The 15,654-nt window shown below is 45.2% G+C and overlaps 1 pseudogene; it reads right to left on the bottom strand.

The window, feature by feature from the left end:
- Nucleotides 1-14,410, bottom strand: part of LOC148134939 (uncharacterized) — a 112,438-nt pseudogene extending 98,028 nt beyond the window's left edge.
- Between the last annotated feature and the right edge of the window lie 1,244 nt (nucleotides 14,411-15,654).

Here is a 15,654-nt window from a genome sequence, read left to right as displayed (position 1 = left end):
CAGCAAGCTGTATCCTTGGGAAAGATACAGTCAGGACCTGTAGAACTGCAAGTCTCAGCACAGGGGGATTATGCCAATTGGAGCTTATGGCAAAAACAGGGAAGAACCCGTAAGCCATTGGGATTTTGGTCCCGAAAATTACCCCCGGCAGGGGAACGGTATACCCCCTTTGAGAAACAGTTATTAGCATGCTACTGGGGCTTGGTGGAAACCGAAGCCCTGACCATTGGACATGAAGTGATCATGAGAACAGCTATCCCTATTCTTCCGTGGGTACTTAGTGACCCCACTACCCACCGAATAGGAACTGCCCAAGAGAGCAGCATCATTAAATGGAAATGGTATGTGTCGGAGAGAGTGCGGACTGGACAGAAAGGAGTGTCAGTCCTACATGAGCAAGTGGCGGAGGCCCCTGAGGAAGGGGAAAAACGGTTTGAGGTGATTGAATACAAGGAATCACCCGTTAAGATGGGAAAACGGTATGATGAACTGACCCCGGATGAACAAGCCACGGCTTGGTTCGTAGATGGGTCAGCCCAATGGAAAGCGGGACAGCGTAGATGGAAAGCTGCCGCCTTTAACCCAAAACAAGGCACTACCCTAGAAGAATTAGGGGAGGGAAAAAGTAGTCAGTGGGCAGAATTAAAAGCAGTGCATATGGTAGTCATGCAAGCAGGGGTCATGGGAGTTTGTTTGTTCTCTGACTCGTGGTCAGTGGTTAACGGCATGACACAATGGATGCCAACTTGGCAGGCCAATCAGTGGATGATCCAGAATAGGGAAGTATGGGGTAAACAGTTATGGGAAGATATATGGGAGAAAGCTCAATACCTGGTCATATACATCACCCACGTAGATGCCCATACATCTCGAAATGATGTGGAAGCTCTACATAACCGATATGTGGATGGTATCGTCCGAACCATGATTGTGCAAAGGGGCACCTCAGTGGACCTAGCTAGATGGGCACACCTTAAGGCTGGGCACTGGGGAGTGCAAGGAACCTTGCAATGGGCTCGAGACCGAGGAATAGATCTTATGGTAGATGATGTTAAGACTGCAATAAACCAGTGTGAGCAGTGTCAACATCAGCGGCAGGGAGTGCCCCAACACATGATGGGACATATCCATCGGGGGGATGGTCCGGGACAGAGCTGGCAAATGGACTTTGTGGGTCCCTTACCCTCCTCACAAGGATGTAACCACATATGTACAGCTGTGGACACTATGTCTGGGGTTTTGGTAGCCCATCCCTGTCGTCACAACAATCAACAGGCTACCTTGCGATGTTTAGATTTGATTGAACAATTTTATGGATTGCCCATACAGGTCCAGAGTGACAATGGCTCCCATTTCACAGGAAGGGTGGTAAAGCAGTGGTGTCACGATAACCACGTGGAATGGGTTTATCATGTACCCTATCACCCACAAGCTGCGGGACTTATAGAACGAATGAATGGGCTTCTGAAGTCCTCACTACGAAAAGCAGGAGGTTGCAATGACTTAACAGGTTGGAAGAAGCAACTAATTCGGGTGGTGAAACAAATTAATAACCGCCCATTAGGAAATGGGGTAACACCCTTGAATAGGATGATACGAGTATGTGATACCCCAAAGACTCAGCCTATTAAAATGTGGAAATTCGCTGAGGAAGCTGATATTCCCGTAAGGGCCACGCCGGCTTCGGCTGGACTGGACCTACGAGCACTAACTGCCCAGACTTTGATCCAACAGAAACCTACGGTGATTAAGACCGGATTAGGATTGATTTGTCCCCCTGGAACCTATGGGCATATCCTCCCGCGGTCGGGACTGTCACTAAAGGGGATTGATGTGATGGCAGGCGTAATTGACGCGGACTACCAAGGGGAGTTGGGGGTGGTCCTGGTCAACATCACTGCTGAACCTTACGTGATACAGAAGGGGGACAGAATAGCGCAATTGGTCATTAAGCCATGTAACCTTACAACGGTGGAAGAGACGGGAGCTCCCGTTACGGTTACTGAGCGTGGGACGGGGGGATTTGGGTCTACTGACACTAAGGGGGCCAAGGTATGGGTGCGCCAGACGACCGGCACCCCCAGGCCGGCCGAAATCATAGCACAGGGGAAGGACAGTCTGGTCACCATTATGTACCCCGGGGACCCGACCTGGGCAAACGTCCCGGCGAACCAGTGCTACTTACGTGAGACCTAAATAATGTTGTAATTGCTATGCACCCGCAGGCTGGCCCTCCGCCTTGAACATGGGGTGGTCATGGGGATTGCGACTCCTATTGGCGATGTTCGCGATCGGATGGCCACTCCAGGGCATCGGTATCACGGCCTGGACGCTGGTACCGGTCGCCCGCCATGAGGTGCGGTGGGAGGCCAGTAGCCAGCGACGGACGCAGGACAATTTTACATGTGAACCCGGTCAGCAGTGCGTTGTTCTGACTCTCACCAGCGACTGTCAATTGTACACGTGTGCACAGTGCTACATGCGCCGGGATGGGGAAAAATATGACATATCGTTCATACCGCCTAATTGCACCCTGGTGGTAAATGCCCAAGTCAAGACGTGTTTGTGGGACCGACGCACCCAGACATGCGGGACAACGGGGACTCATTGGAGCGTCACAGCTCGGGGGGAAGATCTGTGGCTGCGCAATGCCACCGATATTCGGAATCGTCATCGATTCATGTGGTTAATAATGGTACTGCCCTCGACGAACGCCCCGTCTGAGGCGTTATTAAACCCCACGCGGGGCGGGCCAGCACCGAAGAGGGGTGCCACGGGGGGCGTGCGGTCGCATCGAACACAGTTGGCCCCTATTATGTCAACTTGTCAACAGATGGCCCGGGCGGTACTGCACACTGATGTTCATTGGCGGGTACAGTTGCCCCTCATACCCGAGTGTCATACCAAGAGGCGGCGACGAGCGTGGTACGACACCCTGCTGGGAGGCGCAGGAACTGTTATGGGTATCTCGAATGCCATTGACTCTGAGGTAACCCGTACTAAATTATCTAACACGGGACAGGCCACCTCACAAGGACTACATACTATTGGAAGGTGGATGCCATCCGTAATGATGACTCAAGGAGAGACAGCTGAAATAATGATACGATCTCTGCAATGGGAACTGGATGTCTGGGGTGCCACTCAGGAACTGTTTGAGAACATTACGGCTCAGTTAAATTGGACTGCCTGTCATATTCAAATGTTGCATGCTCAAATACAGAAAGAACGCTTTTTGCGTGTGGTAACATCCCCCAATGTACAAGCGTGGAGGGGAATATGGAATGTATCTGAGAAATTGTGGATGATAACCCATCCAGAGCGAACATGGTGTAACGCAACTATGTGTAGAGGATACTTTGTTACCATGAATGTAACCCACACTGTTACGGTCTGTCGATATTATGTATTACCAGTGATTACATCTTCTGGATATTATTTTCTGAAGACAAGGGGACAGTGGTTTAGCCCAGATACCAATATTACCTATGATCTGTCCGCTTGTGAACAGACTGATCAGGGGAAAACTTGCCTACTGATGGACAGGTATCGGGACCCTTGCTTGACCAAGGGAACGGCCCTGTGCGAATGGACTGTTGAAACTCCAAGGGACATGATGTGGCAGATTGGGCCACACACGCTCTGTGTGGCTACCAATAATCCACATCCTATGCTTCCCTCAGCACCGTTCTCGGGATGCCTCTCAAATGTCTATCAGTGGCACTGGCAGAATCAGACCTATCTGTTGACCACTTATAGCAGTGCTCGCCACTTTACCAAGGTGCAGTGGAAAGTGCTGATGAATCCTTGGAACATTTCCCTGGATCGGTTTAAGCGAGCATTGGACCGATCCGAGGAGCTTAAGCAGATATTACGAAAGCATCAAACCAATGTCACCAAGGTTACGGTGTCTACCTTTATACATGGACAGGAGGTAGTACATGCTGCCCGTGTAGTGGACGTGGAGTCAGCTCATCATTGGTGGGACATATTGAGTGGTATGTCCTCCACTGCGGGGACATTCCTGTTCCCACCCTTGTCGATCCTGGTAGCGGTCCTGGTGATTTTAACATGCTGTAATGTCCTGACTTGCTTGTATATTTGGCATGTACGTAGGCGCTTGTTAGAAAGAATACATATGGGCATAATGTAACACATGTATTGGGCCAAGCAGTGGAATGTGGTGTAAAATTATGTCCCAATACATGTGTGAATCATAATGTAACACATGTATTGGGCCAAGCAGTGGAATGTGGTGAAAGGGTTAAAATTGTGTCCCAATACATGTGTGAATCTAACCGAAAATGGAAGGTGTCGCTTAGTCCCGTGTGAATCTTATTACACACCTTCCCGTGTGAATCTTCTTATCTGTATGTGACCAGAATGGAATGTGTTTTTCAGCCTTGCTCTGCTGTTCACATGAATGTTTAGATCTCGAAAAGAGTATATCAGCTGGAAAAGTCTCCAGTTCGGTAGAGTCTGCTCCGGGGTTGCGTTTAACCGCCGAGCGTGGGTTGTTGGCAACCGCTCTACGAGAACTGACGGCTCCCAGTTCCGGTAACACGTAGAGTGAGTATAAACCAGACCCGTTGTAAGTACGAGACCTGGTTGTGGCGACGCTGCGGGGAATAAAACACTTATATTCTAGCAGACTCGCCTCTTGGCTGTTTGTTCTGTGTCAGACTACTTTCCTGCGAGCCTGGTCCTTGACCTTGAGAATTTTTTAAAACATTACTACATTCCCTATGCTCCATCCAGAGTTGGGGCACCATATCCTCAGGTATCACCAAATGTCTGAGGCAGCTCACAGCACAACCTCCAGCAAACCACCCCCAGCACGTCCACTAACGTTTCGTCAACAGGAGACAGTTAGAAGCCAATCAGCTGCAAGCTCGATGACTGGTCCTTCACAATAATACTCGAGGGCTTCCTTGTGTTACTGACCACACTGAGAGGGACAAACACAGACGTTCAGTGGACAGGCACGGACCAAGTTTCAAAGTCTTGAGTCAAAGCTGCTGAAACTCCCCTGTCCAACATGGACCATCACACTGGACACACCAGGAAGTGAACAACAGTCCGACACACGCCAGTTCACTGTTTCTGAGCTGCACAATGCCCGCACTCGATGCACTAAGAGGATGGCAGGGAATGATATAGATGAACAGAAAGATTCACATTAAAAGTACAAACAGACAATTAATTAAAGTCAAACATGTTGTGGAAATATGAGGGAAAAGGCAGGGAGTGGGACTGACTGGAAGAGTGAGGCCTTGGACGGTCCAATCGCAAGACTGAGAACAATGAAGACATTGCTAAAATCGTTAGTTACATCAAATTCTGAATCTGCACCACAGAGCCAGCCCAGACAGCACTAACTGGGGCATGCTGTCAGCCCAGCATGGAGAGCTACACAGACCATGCTAGTGTATTGCTCAGTAAACTGAACAATCTGTCCAGCATAGGGAGCATTGTAAACTTTTGCCTGTATATTTGTGCTATACTTGCACTGGAGCACTATGTAACATGGGGTAATTCACAGACCATATTGTGAGTGACAGTAAGTTTATGTCCTTCCATCTCTATTGCACCATCACCAGGCAGGGAAGAGTGTGTGTGTGTGTGTGTGTGGTGTTAGGTGTGAAAATCATTCTTTGAGAGAGAACATTCATGCAGGAAATGAGCTGAAAACTGAACAACTGATAGGGGATTTGGGTAAGACAAAGCGTAACTGAGGGACATTTCATGTACAGATGTGATGACGTACTTGAGAATATTAAACTAAAGACATTGCCAGACCCAATAATAAAACTCCACTTCCAATGAATTATGAACCTGCACTCCAAGATCTCTTTGTTTGGCAACGCAAGACCTTGCTGTTAATTGTATAAGTCCTGACCTGAATTACCTTTCCAAAATGCAGCACTTCACATTTTTCTTGATTAAAGACCATCTGCCATTTCACAGCCCATTGGCCCATCTGATCAAGGCCCCATTGTACTCCGAGGTTGTCTTCTTCGCTGTCACCTACACCTCCAATTTTGGTGCCATCTGCAAACTTACCAATTATCCCTTGTATGTTCTCAACCAAGCCATTCATATAAATTATGAAAAGCACTGAACACAGCATTGATCCTTGTGGCACACTGCTGGTCACAGCCCTCCACTCAAAAAGGAACCCTCCACTATCACTCTCTGTCTCCTATCCAATGGCTAGTTCTTCCTGTGTTCCATGTGATCTAACCTTGCTAATCTCTCTACCATGAGGAACCTTGTCGAATGTCTTACTGAAGTCCATATCGACAAATTCCATTTCTCTGCGTCAATCAATCCTCTTCGTCACTTAAAATAAAACTCAATCAAGTTTATGAGACATGATTTCCCATGCACAAAGCCATAATCCTCTCCAACAACCTGCCCACCACTGATGTCAGGCTTACCAGTCAATAGTGCTATGGCTTTGCCTTACCACCTTTCTTAAATTCTTTAAATACTGTCATCACGTTAGTCTCCCGGCACCTCATCTGCGGCTATTAATGATACAGATTTCCCAGCAAGAGGTCCATCAAACACTTCACTAGCTTCCACAGAGTTCTCAGGTACATCTGATCAGTTCCTGGGGATTCATCCACTTTTATACATTTTAAGACCTCCAGCATCTCCTACTCTGTAATAGAAACACTTTTCAAGATGTCATTATTTATTTCCAAAAGTCTATAGTTTCCATTTCCTTCTGCACAGTAAATATGGAAGCAAAATAATCATTTCGTACCTCCCCCGTCTCCTGCAGTTCTCCACCTGGACAGCCTTTAAAGGACCCTGTTCTCTCCCAAGGTACTCTTTTGTACTTAATGTATTTGTAGAATCCCTTTGGATTCGCCTTCAGTCTATTTGCCAAAGCTATCTGATGTCCTCTTTTTTGGTCTCCTGATTTTCCTTTTAAGTGTACGCCTTCTGCCTTTAGGGATTCATTTTAAATCCTGAATTAAGAGTCGAAAGATGACCATGTATCCATTTTCAAATGTCGAAAAAACTCATCTGGTTGACTGATGTCCTTTAAGGAAACACACTGCCATACCTTACCTGGTCTGGTCTATATGTGACTCCAGACCCACAGCAATGTGGTTGACCCTTAACTGCCTTCTGGGAAATTAGGAATTGGCAAACAATGCTGACCTAGCTAGCGATGCCTTCATCCTGCAAATGAATTAAGAAATAAAATCCACGATTACTGCAGTTTATACCTGACATATGCTTCCCTGTTATCCATGACCAGAAATTAATTTCTCTAGTCAGCCACCATTCCTTACACCTGGTGAGTTTTGAGAAAATATGTAGTTCAGGTTGAGGTTCTGGATGTAGGTTTGTTCGCCGAGCTGGAAGGTTCGTTTTCAGACTCGGTAACATCAGTGAGCTTCCAAATGAAGCACTGGTGGCACGGCCCGCTCTCTATTTATGTGTTTAGGTTTCCTTGGGTTGATGATGTCATTTCCTGTGGTGACGTCATTTCGTCTTCTTTTTCTCAGGGGTGGTTAAGGGGAAGTCAGTGTGTTTGTTGATAGAGTTCCGGTTAGAATGCCATGCTTCTAGGAATTCTCGTGCGTGTCTCTGTTTGGCTTGTCTTAGGATGGATGCGTTGTCCCAGTCAAAGTAGTGTCCCTCCTTATCTGTATGTTAGGATATTAGTGAGAGAGGGTCGTGTCGGTTTGTGGCTAGTTGATGTTCATTTGTCCTGGTGGCTAGTTTTCTGCCTGTTCGTCCAATGTAGTGTTTGTTACAGTTCTTATAAAGTATCTTGTAAATGACATTAGTTTTGCTTGTTGTCTGCATAGGGTCTTTCAAGTTCATTAGGTGCTGTCTTAGTGTGTTGGTGGGATTGTATGCTACCATGATGCCAAGAGGTCTGAGTAGTCTGGCAGTCATTTCTGCGATGTCTTTGAAGTAGGGGAGAGTGGCTAGGGTTTCTCGACGCATTTTATCTGCTTGTTTGGGTTTGTTGCTGAGGAATTGGCCGTCTGTGTTCATTGGGTACCTATCCTTTTTGATTACATTGCATACGTGATTTTCCTCTGCTCTGCGTAGTTCCTCTGTGCTGCAGTGTGTGGTGGCTCATTGAAATAATGTTCTAATGCAGCTTTATTTGTGGGTGTTGGAATGATTGCTTCTGTAATTCAGTATTTGGTCCGTAAGTGTTGTTTTCCTGTAGGTGCTGGTTTGAAGCTTGTTTAAACAGGATACATGAACATCAACTAGCCACAAAATACATGACCCTCTCTTACTAGCATTCTTATAAACAGATGAGGAAGGATGTCAGTTCTATTGGATCAACACATCCATCCTTGGACAAGCCAAATAGAGACATGCACGAGAATTCCTCGAAGCATGACATTCCAACTGGAACTCTATCAACAAACGCATTGACTTGGAACCCATTTACCACTCCCTGAGAAAAAGAACAGGATATAACATTACGGCAATGATGTCACTACAGGAAATGACATCACAAACCCAAGACAACCTAAATACATAAATCGAAAGCGAGCTATGGCACCAGTGCTTCATCCAGAAGCTCACTGATGATGTTACCCAGTCTGGTGACAAAACATCTGAAAACGAACCTTCCTGCTCAGGAAGCAAACCCACATCTATCACTTACTCCTAACAGCTTTACCTTTCACCTTAACAGGAACGCACTGTCTCTTGGTTCTTATGAAGGCTTCCCACTTCTAAGCTGGCCCCTTATCTGCAAATATCTGAACTCATCAATTTTTGAAAGTTCATAGATCATAGAATTCCGACAGTGCACAAACAGGCCTTTTGGTCCAACAGTGTCCACACAGACCCTCGAAAGTGTAACCCATCCGGACCCATTCCCCTAATCCATTTTTCAACGTTTACTCTGACTAATGCACCTAACCTACACAATCCCGAACACTTGAACAATTAGCATAGTCCAACTCACTTAACCTGCGCATCTTTGGACTGTGGGAGGAAGCGAACACCGGGAGGAAACCCGCTCAGGCACGGGAAGAATGTGCAAACTCAGACAGTTGCCTGATGCTGGAATCGAACCCGGGTCCCTGGTGTTGTGAGGCTGCAGTGCTAACCACTGAGCCACTGCGCCACCCAGTTCTTGCCTAATACCGCGAAAATCAGCTTTCCTCCAATTATGAACATTAACTTTTAGATCCAGTTCATCCTTTTCCATCACTATTTTAAAACTGATAGAATTATTATTACTTGCCCAAAGTGCACCCCCACTGACACATCAGTCACCTGCTCTGGCTTATTTCCCAACGGTAGGTAAATGTTTAGCTCCTTCTCTGTGATGGAAAGTATCGGACAAGCAGCTGTTGCTTTGTAAGTGGGCTTAGGGTCAGCAATTCTTTGACTCATTGGGATGAATATAACAATAATTTGTCTCAGTGACATTTTCATTGAGTGTGACAGAGACTTTGTATGCATGAGGCCGAGCTAGTTTCCTGGTGCTAATTGATCGAACTTACCTCATTAACTATCTGCCCATCCCATAGTCTCTTTCCCATGCAATGCAAACACAATTCTACCATTCATCATGACGGGAGATGCTCACCATCGTTCAGTTGCCCCTGGCTGTTCCAGGGTCCCTTGCATTGGTGCCATCTTTAAAAGGCCATTGGACAAACAGTTGAACTTTCTCAGTTTGACTCATAGAGTCATAGAGATGTACAACTCGTCCATGCCGACCAGATACCCCAACCCAATCTAGTCCCACCTGCCAGCACCTGGCCCATATCCCACCAAACCCTTCCTATTCATATACCCATCCAGATACCTTTTAAATGTTGCAATTGTACTAGATATTTTGGAGTCATTCATAGCACAAGGGAAGATGTTTTCCATCGTGGGTATCAATCATCTCAAACGTGGGACATCTCTGCAGGAGACCCTCAGGGTAGCTTCCTCGGCCCAGGCCTCTCCAGGTTGTCATCAGGGAATCCCTGCAGTGTGGAAGGAGGCTATTCAGCCCATTGAGTCCACACTGAGCAGAAGTGTGAAGATCACACAATGTTCAGAATAATGTGTCACCCCTCAGCTCCTGAAGCAATCTGTGTTCATGTGCAACAAGACCTGGACAATATTCAAGCTTGTGCTGTTGAAGTGTGGATAGCATTCATGGAACAGCCTTTCCAGACACTGCACATTTTCACAGTAAAAGGAGGAGCTCATTCAGCATCTCAATCTGGTTTGACAAAAATAATGGAAGTCATTCAGTCCATCAAAGCTATTGGACAAGAAGTTGGATAGCCCATTCAGTCCCTCCTACCTGTTACACAGGAAGACGAGGATCTATTCAGCCCCACGCGTTATCTACACAGATCAGAAAGAGACCATTTCACACCTGGAGTCACTTACAAAGGAACAGGAAGAGGTCATTCAGCTTCTCAAAACACTAACACAGGAACAGGGAGGTGTCAGAGATGTTCCAAAATCACAAACAAGTGGAACAGGAACTGCACAGACTGCTCCACCTTGTTCCATGTGGCTTCATTATTCACAATATATACGTGTTACTTTAACAAGGTTTTCTGGCAGTAAGAATGAAGCCAACATTTTATCCATTCTCCAAGATGTTTTCCATCTCCAAGAAGGCAGACCCATGGTCTGCATGGAGGTCAGAAGCTGGTGGGAATGGTTAACTATTTCAGAATGCTGACAGGATTGTGTACAACGTGACATTCAATGCAAGGTCACGCAGTAGCTGCACATTAAAGTGTTCAGAGTTTATTCAGAGCCTGCACCACTCTGTAAATCAACATGGGGTATCTGCAGAGGCATGGAAACGATCCGGAATCAAACATCCTGAGGAAAGTATAGAATTCTCACCTTATCAATGCATGTTTGGGAATAATGAGTGTCCGTCCATAACTATCAGGTTTCAACTTCTTATCCTCCCACTGCACTACAGATTAAACCCATTATTTCTTCACTCTCTCCTCATGTAACTATCATGTCAGAGTTTAGTCTGGTAAAACCCCTTTGCTCTGTCTTGGTGACACGGAGATCATTATTTATAAAACAGACCAAATCTGTACCCAATAACCCAAATACTCTCTCAACAAGATATTATCATTGGAAAGATATATTTACTCTGGTACATGAATCATTTTGCATGAAGGACCATATTTCATTTACAGTCCTAATTACTCATTGCCCCATTTGAATGCTGTCATTGATTTATGGTCAAGCACATTCCGATCCTTTTCAGCACCAGCACTTCCTAACCTCATATTATTTAATAAATGTTAATGATGGCATTTGTTGTTCACAGCTGAAACATTTTTATATTTTATGAACAGCTATTATCCAAACACTGACCCTTCTGATACCCAACAAGCCTTCAGTCCAGAGGAAAAAAAAAACACTACACTCTTCATTCTCTCCATTATCCAATTTTTAATCCATTTGGAATATTCCACCCCTATCTGCCCATGGACTCGAATATTCTCCACTCACCTGCATTCAACCATGTCAGACGTCTTCTGAAAATTCAAATATTCTACTCCCAGTGGTTCTCAATTGACAATGTCACAACGGACAATCTCCATCAGGTTTACCAAAGATCATTTCCCTTCTGCTGAATCTAGATCAAATCTAACAAACCATATCATTACTCTCCAAGTGTTGAGTTGTTACATTCCTCATAAAAGGTTCCAATGTTTGTCTCACAGCTGACATCAAGCTATCCTATTTAGTTTTCCATTTTGCCTCTTTGACCCATTTTAAATATTTAGCTTCACAATAGCTGCTTTCCAGTCTGCAGGACCCTTTCCAGAATCTAAACAGCTTTGAAGAATGATCAGTAATTCTTTCACTCGCTGTATTGCCAGCTCCTCAATACTGTGGGACTTAGCTTGTCAGATGTAGCAACTCATGAAGCTTCAATTCAATACCTTTTATTAATTCCAACTTCCTGCAGTTCCTCCTTTTCACCACTCACCCTGTTCTCTCGTATTTTTGGAAGTTTAATTTTTGCTCCTTCCTCTGTGGAGATAGATGCAATGGGTTCCTCTCAGCAGCCAGCTGGCTTCTGTCGGCCAGTGAATGCATTGGAGGACTGCACTCTGGAGATGATGGAGATGTCACCCAATCCTGACTGACAAGTTCCAAAATGGAAACAGTTCACTTCCTGGTAGTGCCAGTACAGTCCTGTCCCTGGCGTGAGATTACACGTTATATTGGAGAAGGGGAGACAGTTCAGTGACCACCTCATTTTTGAAGCAAACTGGTTTCATACTTTTCACCTGGTATAGGTCCAACTGGAAACCCCAGGGAGGATAGTGTAGTGCCCTGCGCCTCCCTGTTTATAGAGCTTCCCTTCTGTGTAGTCTCTGCTCCATTTGATTACTATGGACTGGGACGCTCTATAAATGCAATGTCCAGAGTGGGGTCACCAGACCCTCGGGTCTCCCTGAATGAACCCAGCAGCTGACAACACACCCCAAGAAAACCATCCACAGGACCTCTACTGACTTTCCAATGACAGGAAAATCAGATTCCCATGCACGTGACGCACTCACTCAGTGTTGAAAATTCTTGCCTCTCCTCAGTTTCTCTTCCTGGCATGAAAAAGCTGTAACATCTCTGCACAGTCCCATAGTAACAGTTCCTCTCCCCAAAGCTAATAATGTAACATAACGTTTCTCTGTATCTCAGCAACTATAACAGAAACATCAGTATTGCCGATTGAGTTGATCATCACACTCAGAGAAGAGAGACAGAGGGAACATCCAACATCCAACAGGGATATACTTAAATGGATGTCATCTTGAGGAATGTGGGAAAAGTGGAAATGTTGGAATAACCTCCCATTTTATGTTCCTTCCAGTACATCAGGAATTCTTTTGCTTGTTTCTCCTTTCTCCTCCCCACCCCCCAACTCCACTTCTCTCTGCCTCTCTCTCTCTCTCTCTCTCTTTCCATCTTGCTGGACATTTCTCCATCTATTCAACTCAAACTTCCCACCCAGCCCCCAACCCAACCATCCCTGATAAGAATAATATTTCCCAGTTGCCTTCAGTTCTGATGAAGACTCACTGGACTGAAAAAGTTATAGATTTTTACCCTGACTGAGACTGCCATTCCTGCTGCGATTCTCCAACAATTCCAGATGCTGGAAAATTTTATTTCAGATCTCCAACATCCACATTTTATTGGTTTATTTCACCTTTAATGTTTCACGGGATGTTAGCATCACTGCCAAGGGCAGCATTTGTTGTCCGTCCCTAGTTGCCTTTAACTGTGAGGCCATTTGTCAGGACAATATGGAGCCAACCATTTTGTTGTTGGTCTGAAGTCAGATCTAGTTCAGACTGGGAAATACTGTTAAGTTTCTTTATCAAAGGCCATCAATGAAACAATAAAATAAATCCCAATGGCTTATGATTTACATTCGTGAAATTAAGTTTCATTCCAATTTTTGTCATTCGAGCTTAAGTTCTGTCATTGACTGTGGCAGGATTTCAAACTACGTTTTTAGAGTCAAAACCTGTGCCTCTGAATTACTCGCCCAATGAAATCATTATTCTGATATGGAGTCCCTATTGTGAAGTAACTGTAGGGACAAGAAAAAGTTTGTGATCAAAATGTTTGTAAAAGGGAAAAGTGGTCGGACGAGAACTGGAGGCATAAAATCGGAAGTTAACAAAGGAGTAGATGATGGTTTATTCAGCAACAGCACTGAGGCATAGGTGGAGACTGAGGATATTATGGAGGTGGGTATAGGCAGGTTTGATGAGAGAGAGAATACGGAGACATAAAATAGTTCAGGGCAAAAGGCAGACTCGAGGTTCTGAACAATCTTGTTCCTTCTTAGATGTTTATGAGTGAGGAGTCTGAAATTCATGGAAAGGAAGTGGAATTTGTGACTGAAACTAAAGATAATATTTTATGTCTTTGCTAAATATAAATAACAGAAATAGCAAAAGCCGTCACCATTGTTTAAGAATGGATTGAGATAGACTTACCAGGAACACCAGCAAGAGCGAGGATGGGGTAATAACCCCCCTGAATAATCATCATTACGCCTCGAATCCGTAACTCTAACCATGGCCAAGCCTGAGAAAGCCAGTAAAGACCCAAGGATAAACTCCTGTTCATTGGTGGAACATTCCAGTCTAATGTTCTCAGATTCTCACCCATTCGTGGAACATTCCAGTCTAATGTTCTCAGATTCTCATCCATTGTTGAAACATTCCAGTCTAATGTTCAAAGATTCTCTTCCTCTCCCTCTCTCTGGAGCTGCTGATCCCAATTGTTTTGGGGATGCTGCTGCCGCTGATACTATGGGAGAGTAAGTTGAAGGAAGCCGCTTAATTATAAAAGAGGGGAACCCTCCAGTGATACAGTTATGGTCCATGGAGATTGCCATCAACCACAGTCACGGAACAAACAGTTCCAGTTAACCTATTTCACTACAATCGTTATATATCACAATAATACTTGGACTAGGTAGGATGTTGACATCACTGGCGACTGGGTTATGGCACATCTCCAATTATAAAGTTACAGGTGAGGGAGAGAAATTATGCTTTCTGTTCACATGCTGGATGATTCTACTGTGTTTTGGCAAGGCAGGAAGTGCTGGGCTCCTGATGCCGTCTTTGTCTGATCACCAGGCCTACTGCATCATTTTCTTTTATTCATAGAGTCATAGAGATATACAGCATAGAAACAGACCCTTCGGTCCAACCTGTCCATGCCGACAAGGTATCCCAACCCAGTCTAGTCCCACCTGCCAGTACCCGGCCCATATCCTTCCAAACCCTTCCTATTCATATACCCATCAAAATGCCTTTTAAATGTTGCAATTGTACCAGCCTCCACCATATCCTCTGGCAGCTCATTCCATACACATACCACCCTCTGCGTGAAAAAGTTGCCCCTCAGGTCTCTTTCATATCTTTCCCCTCTCACCCTAAACCTATGCCCTCTAGCTCTGGACTCCCGACCCCAGGGAAAAAACTTTGTCTATTTATCCTCTCCAAGCCCCTCATAATTTTGTAAACTTCTATAAGGTCACCCCTCAGCCTCCGACACTCCAAGGAAAACAGCCCCAGCCTGTTCAGCCTCTCCCTATGGCTCAAATCCTCCAACCCTGGCAACACCCTTGTAAATCTTTTCTGAACCCTTTCACGTTTCACAACATCCTTCCGATAGGAAGGAGACCAGAATTGCACGCAATATTCCAACAGTGGCCTGACCAATGTGCTGAACAGCTGCAACATGACCTCCCAACTCCTGTAATCAATACTTTGACGAATAAAGGAAAGCATATCAAACATCGCTTTCACTATCCTATTCACCTGCGACTCCACTTTCAAGGAGCTATGAACCTGTATTCCAAGGTCTCTTTGTTCAGCAACACTCCCTAGGACCTTACCATTAATTGTATAAGTTCTGCTAAGATTTGCTTTCCCAAAATGCAGCACCTCGCATTTATCTGAATTAAACTCCATCTGCCACTTCTCAGCCTATTGGCCCATCTGCTCCAGATACTGTTGTAATCTGAGGTAACCCTCTTCGCTGTCCACTATACCTCCAATTTTGGTGTCATCTGCAAACTTACTAACTGTACCTCTTATGCTCACATCCAAATCATTTATGTAAATGACA

This window comes from Chiloscyllium plagiosum, unplaced genomic scaffold, assembly GCF_037043375.1.
Source record: "Chiloscyllium plagiosum isolate Xiang-an unplaced genomic scaffold, Cpla_swu_hap1 HiC_scaffold_51, whole genome shotgun sequence".
NCBI lineage: Eukaryota > Metazoa > Chordata > Chondrichthyes > Orectolobiformes > Hemiscylliidae > Chiloscyllium > Chiloscyllium plagiosum.
This window is presented reverse-complemented; position numbering and strand designations above follow the sequence as displayed.